Raw genomic sequence first — 11,146 nt, 5'->3', positions numbered from 1 at the left:
TTGCTTTTAAAACTTAGATTTGGATTTATGCGGAGTGTAGTCATTTGAAAAGCTCTACAGAGCCACTGGATCAGCTTGAACAGGAATCTCTTCCGTGACCCTTGTGAGAGACAAGGGGCTTCATTCTTTCATCTACTGAGTATTCAAACTGGGAACTACCACAAATCACACAAAATACAAGAACATGGTGAGCTTAGCAACAGGCAGAAACCTTTTGCCAGAACCTTGGCAGATCTTTCAAACACCGTCAAGAGAAACCAGAATGTTCTCAGCCTAATAATCCAGCAGATTTCTGATAGTGCAATAGTAGAAAAAAGAATCAAATACTTTCAAATCAAAACACCCTCCAGCACCCTCAAAGCACTGGGAGGCTCTGATTATTAGCCTCTGACCATGCAATTTGTCTCGCAAACAACACGCCGCATGGATATACACAACCATCTCAATCTCCTTCGGAAATAACCAGGGCCATTTCAGGCCCAGTCCATTTCACTTCTTACTGAATTCTCCTTCTTCTATCATTCATCTAGAATTTCCTGTGGAATTCCAATCCATAATTGCATTCAAAGACGGCATGAATAGAACACTGAGCTAGTATCAAGTACTCCCAATCAACAAGTCACAGAAAGGTTGGTTTAGCCACATTCCTTCCGTCTTCACTCCCAGGAAAACGGGATGAGACAGGAGGAAATAGCACTCAAGTTGTGCTGGAAAGAAGGGGATATTTTTCCAGGAAAGAAATGGTTTCAGGCTTTTCCCTCCCCCCACACCCCTGCAACCTAACTGCACTTTGCCCAAGGAGAACAGGAACATCCCAAGGAGACAAGGAAATGCACTGGATTTTCAAAAACGCAGGCAGTGGGCAGGTTCTGTACATCCCATACACTTCCCCATCCATGCCAAGACACACGAGGCTGCAGGAACACGCCGCTTGCCGGGGGATTTGGTGTCACCCAGGTGCCTGTCACAGTCCACTTAGAAGCCGACGTGGGATGGTTCGTACCAGCTATGATCTCGGAGCGCAAGAAGAAAAAAGCACAACAGAATTCAACAAGTCAAGGCAATTAAATTTCAGTCCAAACAGGGACTTTATTAATTTAGCCCATAAACCGGCCTGCGCCAGAAAGAGAGAGAGAGGCTGGGAAAGATAGGGAGAAAATGGAAGAAAACGGGTCTTATAGCTATCACCACGGCTTTCACCACGGCTCCAAAGACATCCAGCGTCTCTGAGGGTCCTGTCCAGAAGGCATTCCTCTGCCTCTGCGTCAATCGATGTCATCTCACGGTGGGGAAGATCTTTAAAATTCAGTTATTCCAGAGCTGTCTTTTATTCAAGTCCGCACACCTCGTCCCTTCTTGCAACCCGCCTGTGTGACCCTTCATTCTTTAGGAGATATGCCAAACTACACTTGGCAGGCCAGACATGCCAAGAGAGGAGTGTCTGGGACATGGCCGGCTAAGGAAGCAGGTTTTCTCAAAATATTCCAAATGGATGCCAGGGCGACATGTGCAAAGCCTTCATCACACAACAGCTATAGGAGGCACAGGACAGTTGCTCTGTACCAGCGCAAGCAGAACCTCTCCTGCTCTCCGGCTGTGTGCAGAAAGCGAGCAAACCAGCGGCTGAGCACACTGCAGCAGGCTTCGTGTCAGAACTCGTTCAAATTACACCAGAATGCTGCTTTTCAGCCACAATGTGCTCACAATGCTTCTTTCTGCTTCAGCAAGCTCCTGGCAGCATAGGGCACAGCTAAAAGGAACGAAGGAGCACGACTTCAGCATATCTGCACGAGGTCCCAGTAAGAAGCCTGGCTGAAGTGAGCCCTGGCTTTCTCGCCCTAAAGCGCGTTTAGCTCCAAGCTCTGCTGCTCTCCGGCTGTGTGCAAAGCGAGCAAACCAGCTGCTGAGCACACTGCAGCAGTGTTCGTGTCAGAACTCGTTCAAATTACACCAGAATGCTGCTTTTCAGCCACAATGTGCTCGCAATGCTTCTTTCTGCTTCAGCAAGCTCCTGGCAGCTTTTGCACTGAGGGCATAAGGTGCAGCTTTGCCACGACTTCAGATATGCATATCTGCACGGGTCCCAGTAAGAAGCAGGTGAAGAAGGCTTTCTTCCAATACCCTCCGCAAGCAGCCTTCCCGGCTGAAGTGAGCCCTTCGAAAAGCGCGTTTAGCTCCGGACAAGCTCTGCTGCTCTCCGGCCAGACAGCGAGCAAACCAGCTGCTGAGCACACTGCAGCAGTGTTCGTGTCAGAACTCGTTCAAATTACACCAGAATGCTGCTTTTCAGCCACAATGTGCTCACAATGCTTCTTTCTGCTTCAGCAAGCTCCTGGCAGCTTTTGCACTGAGGGGCATAAGGTGCAGCTAAAAGGAACGAAAAGGAGCTTGCCACGACTTCAGATATGCATATCTGCACGAGATATACTGTCCCAGTAAGAAGCCGGTGAAGAGAAGGCTTTCTTCCAATACCCCCCTCCGCAAGCAGCCTTCTCCGGCTGAAGTGAGCAGCGGCTCTCGCCTAAAGCGCGTTTTAGCTCCGGACAAGCTCTGCTGCTCTCCGGCTGTGTGCAGAAAGCGAGCAAACCAGCTGCTGAGCACACTGCAGCAGTGTTCGTGTCAGAACTCGTTCAAATTACACCAGAATGCTGCTTTTCAGCCACAATGTGCTCACAATGCTTCTTTCTGCTTCAGCAAGCTCCTGGCAGCTTTTGCACTGAGGGGCATAAGGTGCAGCTAAAGGAAAAAGGAGCTTGCCACGACTTCAGATATGCATATCTGCACGAGATAGAGTCCCAGAAGAAGCCGGTGAAGAGAGGCTTTCTTCCAATACCCTCCGCAAGCAGCCTTCCCGGCTGAAGTGAGCCCTGGGGCTTTCTCGCCCTAAAGCGCGTTTTAGCTCCGGACAAGCTCTGCTGCTCTCCGGCTGTGTGCAGAAAGCGAGCAAACCAGCTGCTGAGCACACTGCAGCAGTGTTCGTGTCAGAACTCGTTCAAATTACACCAGAATGCTGCTTTTCAGCCACAATGTGCTCACAATGCTTCTTTCTGCTTCAGCAAGCTCCTGGCAGCTTTTGCACTGAGGGGCATAAGGTGCAGCTAAAGGAAAAGGAGCTTGCCACGACTTCAGATATGCATATCTGCACGAGATAGCGCTGTCCCAGTAAGAAGCAGGTGAAGAGAAGGCTTTCTTCCAGCAAAGTGAGCCCTTTTTCTCGCCTAAAGCGCGTTGGACAAGCTCTGCTGCTCTCAGAAAGCGAGCAAACCAGCTTGCAGCAGCAGAACTCGTTCAAATTACACCAGAATGCTGCTTTTCAGCCACAATGAGCTAGCTCCTGGCAGCTTTTGCACTGAGGGTGCAGCTAAAAGGAACGAAAAGGAGCTTGCCACGACTTCAGATATGCATATCTGCAACTGTCCCAGTAAGAAGCTGAAGAGAAGGCTTTCTTCTAATACCCCTAAGCAGCCTTCCCCGCTGAAAGCGCGATTTAGCTCCGGACAAGCTCTGCTGCTCTCCGGCTGTGTGCAGAAAGCGAGCAAACCAGCTGCTGAGCACACTGCAGCAGTGTTCGTGTCAGAACTCGTTCAAATTACACCAGAATGCTGCTTTTCAGCCACAATGTGCTCACAATGCTTCTTTCTGCTTCAGCAAGCTCCTGGCAGCTTTTGCACTGAGGGGCATAAGGTGCAGCTAAAAGGAACGAAGGAGCTTGCCACGACTTCAGATATGCATATCTGCACTGTCCCAGTTGAAGAGAAGGCTTTCTTCCAATAGCAAGCAGCCTTCCCGGCTGAAGTGAGCCCTAAAGCGCGTTTTAGCCCGGACAAGCTCTGCTGCTCTCCGGCTGTGTGCAGAAAGCGAGCCTGCTTGCAGCAGTGTTCAACTCGTTCAAATTACACCAGAATGCTGCTTTTCAGCCACAATGTGCTCACAATGCTTCTTTCTGCTTCAGCAAGCTCCTGGCAGCTTTTGCACTGAGGGGCATAAGGTGCTTTTTCAGATATATATCTGCACCCAGCCTGCAGCCTTCAAGTGAGCCCTAAAGCGCACAAGCTCTGCTGCTCAATAGCACACTGCAGCAGTGTTCTGCAGAACTTTCACACCAGAATGCTGCTTTTCAGCCACAATGTGCTCTCAATGCTTCTTTCTGCTTCAGCTCCTGGCAGCTTTTGCACTGAGGGGCATAAGGTGCAGCTAAAAGGAACGAAAAGGAGCTGCACTTCAGATATGCATATCTGCACTGTCCCAGTTTTTCGGCAGGGCTGAAGTGAGCCCTTCGCGGCTGCGCGTTTAGCTCCGGACAAGCTCTGCTGCTCTCCGGCTGTGTGCAGAAGCAAACCAGCTGCTGAGCACACTGCAGCAGTGTACGTGTCAGAACTCGTTCAAACACCAGAATGCTGCTTTTCAGCCACAATGTGCTCACATTGCTTCTTTCTGCTTCAGCAAGCTCCTGGCAGCTTTGCACTTAATGACTTCAGATATGCATATTGTTGAAGAGAAGGCTTTGTTGAAGTGAGCCAGCGAGCTCCGGACAAGCTCTGCTGCTCTCCGGCTGTGTGCAGAAAGCGATGAGCACACTGCAGTTTCGTGTCAGAACTCGTTCAAATTACACCAGAATGCTGCTTTTCAGCCACAATGTGCTCACAATGCTTCTTTCTGCTTCAGCAACTGAGGGGCATAAGGTGCAGCTAAAAGGAACGAAAAGGAGCTACTTCAGATATGCATATCTGCTGTCCCAGTGAACTTTCTTCTCCGCAAGCAGCCTTTGAAGTGAGCCCTTCGCGGCTTTCGCCCTAAAGCGCGTTTAGCTCCGGACAAGCTCTGCTGCTCTCCGAGATGCTGAGCACACTGCAGCAGTGTTCGTGTCAGAACTCGTTCAAATTACACCAGAATGAGCCACAATGTGCTCACAATGAGCTCCTGGCAACTGAGGGGCATAAGGTGCAGCTAAAAGGAACGAAGCACTGCCTGTCCCACCTTTCTTGTGCAAGGGTAGCACTTTAGGTTTATTCTTTCTTTCCTAATGCCACCTTAGTCCATTATGGCTTTTTTTGATTATTTGTTTTGATTTTTTTTTCATTCTTTTTTTCATCTCAGCTCATTGAGACCATAGAAACTTTCTTTCACCCTGTCTTTAGTTTTGCTTTCTTATTGTTACTAGCTGTTTGAAATATCGTTGCGTTTTATTTTAGCTCTACCTTTGATTATCGCTTGGGCCCTTTCAGATTCAGAGCCCTCATGCAGGGTTAATGTCAATCCTTTGTGAAATATTTGTCTTTCTTGCTGGATGTGGTTTTGTGCAGCACCTGAATTTTTTCATTGTATTCTAGAAACACTCAGTCGTGTGGGGAGCTCTTCAGTTCTTTTAATGTTGTTTGATAGTAGGGCGAAATGAAATGCTTTACAGAAGTCACTTGCCACAGAGTTTTTGACTCTGAATAAAATTTTAACTCATCTGATTTTGAGTATGCTTACTGAAGTAACTTTGCTAAAGGAGTTGGAGGTAATTTTGTGCCTGGGGACACTTAGAAGAAAAACAAAACCATATCCAAACCTCAGCCTTTAGTAATAGCAAGGTAACCTGTGTTTTGTATCTAGCTATTATCCTAGGAGCTGTGGCCGTATAACTCAAGACCAAGGATCAAACAATTCAGTGGTTACTGTGTCTTTTTGAGCCTGCTTTCTGCCTTCTATCAGGCTTATTGAAGAGGTGCTGTAATTAATACTGGCCTGGTCTCAAATCAAATTATCATCTTCAACAAAAGAGTTCATTTTTAGCCTTTGAGTCCAAAGGACAAAAAAACCCCAAACAAACAAACAAAAAAAAACCCCACAAAGAAACCAAACAAAAACCCCCAAAACCTAAACAACAACAACAAACACTCCTCCCCAAAAAAAAACCCAAAACAAGAAACACATGAAGAGAAAGTAGGGGGAGGTAGACACTTTGTGATTGACTTCAATTTCTCCAGTAGACTGGAAATGGTTGTGTATGTATGCATAAATTACGGAAGGTTTACAGAATTTTTCTTTGAAGTTGTTCTTGGCAGGTAAGTAAAATGATAAGTCTCTAAGAAGAACTGACTTCTTTATTTCTAGAGATCTTGAATCCAAACCAATTACTGCAAATTTTTATTCTTTCTACTTGATGATGTTTTTCTAGTTGTGTTACCATCTTACTCTGCTGTGTCTGGGAATATTTTGTTGAGGAGGACAACACAAAACCAAAGGGAAAAGGCAGCCATACACAGGGACACATCAGAGTAAGGCAAACATGTTCCATAGCATGTGCCATAGTGCGAGAGTAGCAGCTGCACCTTGTGTACTGCTGCATTGTAGTTTGGGGTCTGAAATTTGAACTGCTTTTCTTCTTAGTCCACGGAACTGCCCTCCTTCCTTTTCTAGTAGTGCAGACTCACAGAGTTTGTTAACTCTTATGTTTTGGTGAAAGCCTAAGAAACCTTTCTACCCAAAACAGGCTCGGGGTTCTTCTCTTCAGTCAGATGTCAAGAGTCCTAGATATCTTGGAAGATGACTGTATGTGGAGGAATGATGAATATTGCAGACTGGATGGACAAGCTCCTCACAACAAACGACAGGTATTTACAATTTGAAGTATTGTGTTGAAGTCAAATACTACTTGTAAAACATTTGGTTCAACTGATATGTTCTTTTCATGTAGTTAGGCTTCCATGAATGCATTCAACAATCCTGACAGCTCCAAATTTGTCTTCACGTTGAGCACACGAGCAGGAGGTCTTGAATCAATCTGGCTACTGCTGATGTTGTCATTCTCTAGGATTCAGACTGGAATCCACAAGTAGACCCCCAGGCTATGGTAACATTCCAGATGGACATTTTGGTGTTTGTTGGGTTTTTTTTTCTTTCCCTCTCACAGAACTTTGCTAGAAACATGTACTTCCAAAAGAAATTGGTGTTTTCCCATTGTAGCACAGGAGTAGGATTTGTGAGACCGATTTTCAGTTCAAGTGCAGCCTTCTGCTGTGTGGAGCCATTAGTCCTTAGTCACATTTGGGCTACACAAATTTGTGTTCCCGTTGAGTACACGCATGCAGTGGGAAATGCTGGATGTACGCATGAAAGAAAATAGCTGAGGTGATTCAAAAATGAAATCAATCCAGGTTGTTAATCCCAAAAGTAGAACACTTGAAAGCTTTGCTATTGCAGGGAGTGGAGGTGACTGTGTGAAGCTCAGCTTTGATTTCCAATGTTTGTAGAAGTTCAGACTGGGTGACTGGCTTAGGTGGGAAAGAGGCTGGCCAATAGGTATGGTGTCTCTGATGAGGGAAGGCAGCAAACGGTGGTGTTACTGCTGTGGTTCAGAGCTCTTCTCAAGAGAAATTTGATAGGCAATTGCCTCTTTTCTCAGAAAAATTTCTGCTGTAGACTTGCAGTGGAACAACCAGAGGCAAAGAAGATGATGCAGAGCACAGGTAGGTAGAGCAAGTGAGCTGCAGGCATCTGATTCAGGAAAAATCACCTGATGGTGATTATTTTTCAGCATCTTGATGATTTTTGTCTTCCAAGTGATGAGTTGATTTTGACTTTTTTTGATGAATCGGATCTGTTTGGCCAGAAAATTTCATATGGCAATCACATTCTGATGGAGTTACTCAGTGTGCAGAAAACTTTTCTGGCAGGAAGTCTTTCAAGAATTCTCTGCACAAGAAAGAAACATCTAGAATTTGTGAATGATCTAGATGAGTTGGATTGCTGTGGTGTTTTGGGGTTTTTATCCCATTAACAAGGTTGCAGAGGCCCCAGTCCAGGGCTTCTCCTGCCTGGACTGGGACACAGCTTCGCTGTTTGCATCAGTACTCAAGGCCCACAAGATGTGCAAGTCACATCATTGGATTTCTTGCCACCTTTTTCCCTGGAATGCCCCCAAGCCTTTGGACAAAGCAGCTGCTGAGTTGTACTGCTCTGTACTTGAGGTGAACCTTCAAGGCCTGAGGGATTTTCTTTCTCCTTTTGTCTTTCTTCCTGTGTTAGAGAGAGAAGACAAGGCAGATACTCCCAGGAAGACAAAAGAATTGAAAGAAACCCAACCAAGTGATTTCAGCCTCCAGCAAACAAAGACTGCAAGAAATTGAAGTGAGTATGCAGCGGTGGGATGTCAGGAAGATGTGTAAATCTAAGTCTTTCTTCAGACGGCTGAGACGAAGAGCTGCATCTCCTGTCGTGATACTCGAGAGGTAGTTTCTAACATCATGTGCCTTCTGCAACTTCAAATGCTGCAGATTGGCCTTTACATGCTGGAAGCAAGCAGTGCAGAAAGCAGCTCTGTAGGTGCAGGTGGGTAAGGCTAGGGAGTCTTTCCCTTCTGACATCATCCTCAAGCCCAGAGGCGTTGGGGCTGACGTGGAGCTGGGGAAGAGATATTGCAACTGCCGTAGGAATGGAAGAGCTTGAATTCTGGAGTTCCTTCCTCCCTTTACTCAGGGAAAATGAGCAGCTGTCTTAGTCACGTGCTGGCTTTTGGAATGGGAAGGATGGGAGGTGTTTTGGAGGAGAGAGGGCTCTTGATCAGGTTGGGGATGGTGCTGTGCTCTGTGTCAAATAGTCCTCTGTGCAGCATCAGCGGTGCCAAGACAGAGACGCTGGAGAGCACGTGTGCAGGGAGTAGAGAGAAAAGCATGGGAAAAGTGGGTGCTGAAAGAGGGCAGGGCAATGACCCGTGCACAGCAGAGTCGGGCAAGAAGTGCAGCATCACACCTGAGCCTTCTCACTAGGTTTCACTTCATTTCCTCCTCCTCTGATGCTGCAGTCCATGAGCTGGGATTCATTGCTTGGTGTGTTCTTGGAAACTTGGAGAAGCTGACTCAAACTTATGTCAATGAGCAGTGGTGAAAGAAGGTTGAGAGCTGTTTGGTTCTGCTCATTGTTGCCAGAGTGCCCCGGTCATGCTCATTTCAGATGATCAGAAAACTGCTAGGCCACTCTACTGTTAAATGTGAAAGTCTCTGCCACTTTCAAAGTCTCTCTCACCTCTCACTTGATGCCTCTCAACATTGGAAGCATTGTCTAGTTGGGACACCGGCAACAATTGCTTCAGGATGTAGCCAAGTTTTTAGGAAATCCCTCCATTGTATGTACATCATAAGAATGGATTTGCTTCTCTTGTGCAGAGCACCAAAAGCTTCATTCCAAACGAAGACCAACAATGTGGTGCTGCCACCACCGCCAGGCATGACGACTAGTGCACAACGTGCACCAAGCTCTAGCACCAAGGCAAAAGAGAGCCAGAACGGAGACACTGACGACCTGCCTGCCATGGATAACCCTGCCAGGAACCAGGATCCTTTGTTATCCAAGGACAGGAAAGTGGAGGAACATCACAAGGAACTATCGAAGGGCATCAACACTGGCATCCAGGAGACCTGGGGGAGCTTCCCTGCAAGCCCCGCTGAAGAGCTGTGTGATTCTCTTCAGAAACATCCTCCCAGATAAGGAACCATTTCTGGTTGTAGGCAAGTGCCAAGACAAGATTGGTGGGTGTCAAAAGGAGTGTGGTTCTAAAAACAATGGGTGTTTGTTGCAAAAGAAGAAACAGCAAACCTGTGGCTTTGGCTGCAACCTGGGCCTAAGGTTTTCTAGTTTGCTGACAAACTTGGTGAGCCTTGCAGCTTTGCATTTCCAGGTTCTAAAGTTGGATTCCATGGCTGTTTACTGATGGCTCTGGGTGTGGGCTCTGGCATGTTTGGGGGCTGTGTGTGTTAGGCCAGAGTGTGCACGCTGTAGTAGCTGCCTTCTAACTGCTTGCTTTTCCCCCATCGTTTTCCTGCTTGCAGCCCTCACTGCTCTCCTAGGCACTGAGCAAGGACACCTGCTGCTGAATTCCTCTGTGCCTGGGAAAAGCTGAATGGAGCTAAGCATTGTGAGCTGCCAGCTGAGAAGTCAAGGTTCCATTTCCATTAGGGAGGGATTGTTGGGGAAGAAGGCAGGAGGGGAGAGCCTGGCGAATAGACTATGCCTAGGACAAATGAACATTTTCTCTTGAAATTTAGGGAAGCCAGGCTTTGGAATTGCTTTATGCATCTCTCTGAGCAGCATTCTTCTCTCCGTGGTTTTTCAGGGATCCTCAGGGATGAGAAGAATCCTTTCCCGGTGACACCTTTCCCACAAGAAGACAAGAAGACAAGAAGACCTCAAGTTTGAACAGGAAGGGTTTGTTTCACAGCCCTGCCTGTAGTTTCTGAAGCCACCAGGCAGAAGTGGCCCTGCAGCTCCCCGACTTTTGCTTCCCTGATCATCAGCACTTCTTTCGGGAGCAAAGAGAGAGGGACGTGGGGGAGACCTGCCCAGTCAGGGCAGCACCTGCTGAGTCAGTTGGCTAGAGCTGAGCAGCACTTGAATTTTGACTCCCTGCTGGGCCTGTGACCTGGATTTGCCAGCAGAATTCCTAGAGTTGCTGCTACTTTTTTATTGTACACTTTAGTCCTTACAAATGTTGTGCTGTCCTGTGTTGCAAGCAGTGGGGAATGCTCACAAGCTGACACCTGCCATCCCACGTGGCCTTTGCAGTGTCATTTTCCATCAAACACAAAGTTTCGTGACACCCTCTGGGCAAGGGATGCATTGCCACCATCTATTGGCAAGCTTGCAAAAGAAAAGAAACACCGTGTGCCTGGCTGAAGGGCTGCAAGGCCCTACAAATCCTCCCCCTAAGGAGGCAGCTGCTGAAATTCAAAGGCTTTGCCGCTCCTCTTGGAGCAAAAAGCACTCCAGTCATTGACCGTCCTCTGCCACATGTCCCTGTTGGATGAATCCAACCAAAGGTTTTCTCTCTCCCTGCCCTTCTTCCAGGCTTTTTGCTGAGGAAAAAACAGCTGAAGTGACCAACACCCTGCCTGACCTTATACACTGCATCAGACACAATTTACAGTGACCCAGACTGGAAGCCAAAGTGCCTTACCTGGCTCTCCGGCATGTAAAGAGTTCAAAGTTCTTTGCTCTTTTGAAGCCTTAGAAACACTTTTGTTCTTTTTTTTTTTTTTTTTTAATTGGTCAATGCAATAGATCTGTATGTTATTTTTAGTTTAAATACAGTTGTAAGTGATTTTGGTTCCTTTTAGAAAACTTGGTGGTTTCTTAGAGCAACGCTTTTCTGCCTTGCAAAAGAAGA

At 47.0% G+C, this 11,146-nt stretch overlaps 1 long non-coding RNA gene across 1 annotated transcript; it reads left to right on the top strand.

Moving 5' to 3' along the window:
* Positions 1 to 6,475: 6,475 nt before the first annotated feature.
* LOC146421140 (uncharacterized) lies at positions 6,476 to 9,244 on the top strand. The gene is made up of 3 exons (XR_014848771.1): positions 6,476 to 6,599; positions 8,014 to 8,316; positions 8,789 to 9,244. It is a non-coding gene; the product is annotated as an uncharacterized LOC146421140 (long non-coding RNA).
* The last annotated feature ends 1,902 nt before the right edge of the window (positions 9,245 to 11,146 follow it).

The sequence above is a fragment of the Lichenostomus cassidix genome, unplaced genomic scaffold (genome assembly GCF_008360975.1).
Source record: "Lichenostomus cassidix isolate B80296 unplaced genomic scaffold, HeHo_3.0 HiC_scaffold_43, whole genome shotgun sequence".
Lineage (NCBI taxonomy): Eukaryota > Metazoa > Chordata > Aves > Passeriformes > Meliphagidae > Lichenostomus > Lichenostomus cassidix.
This window is presented reverse-complemented; position numbering and strand designations above follow the sequence as displayed.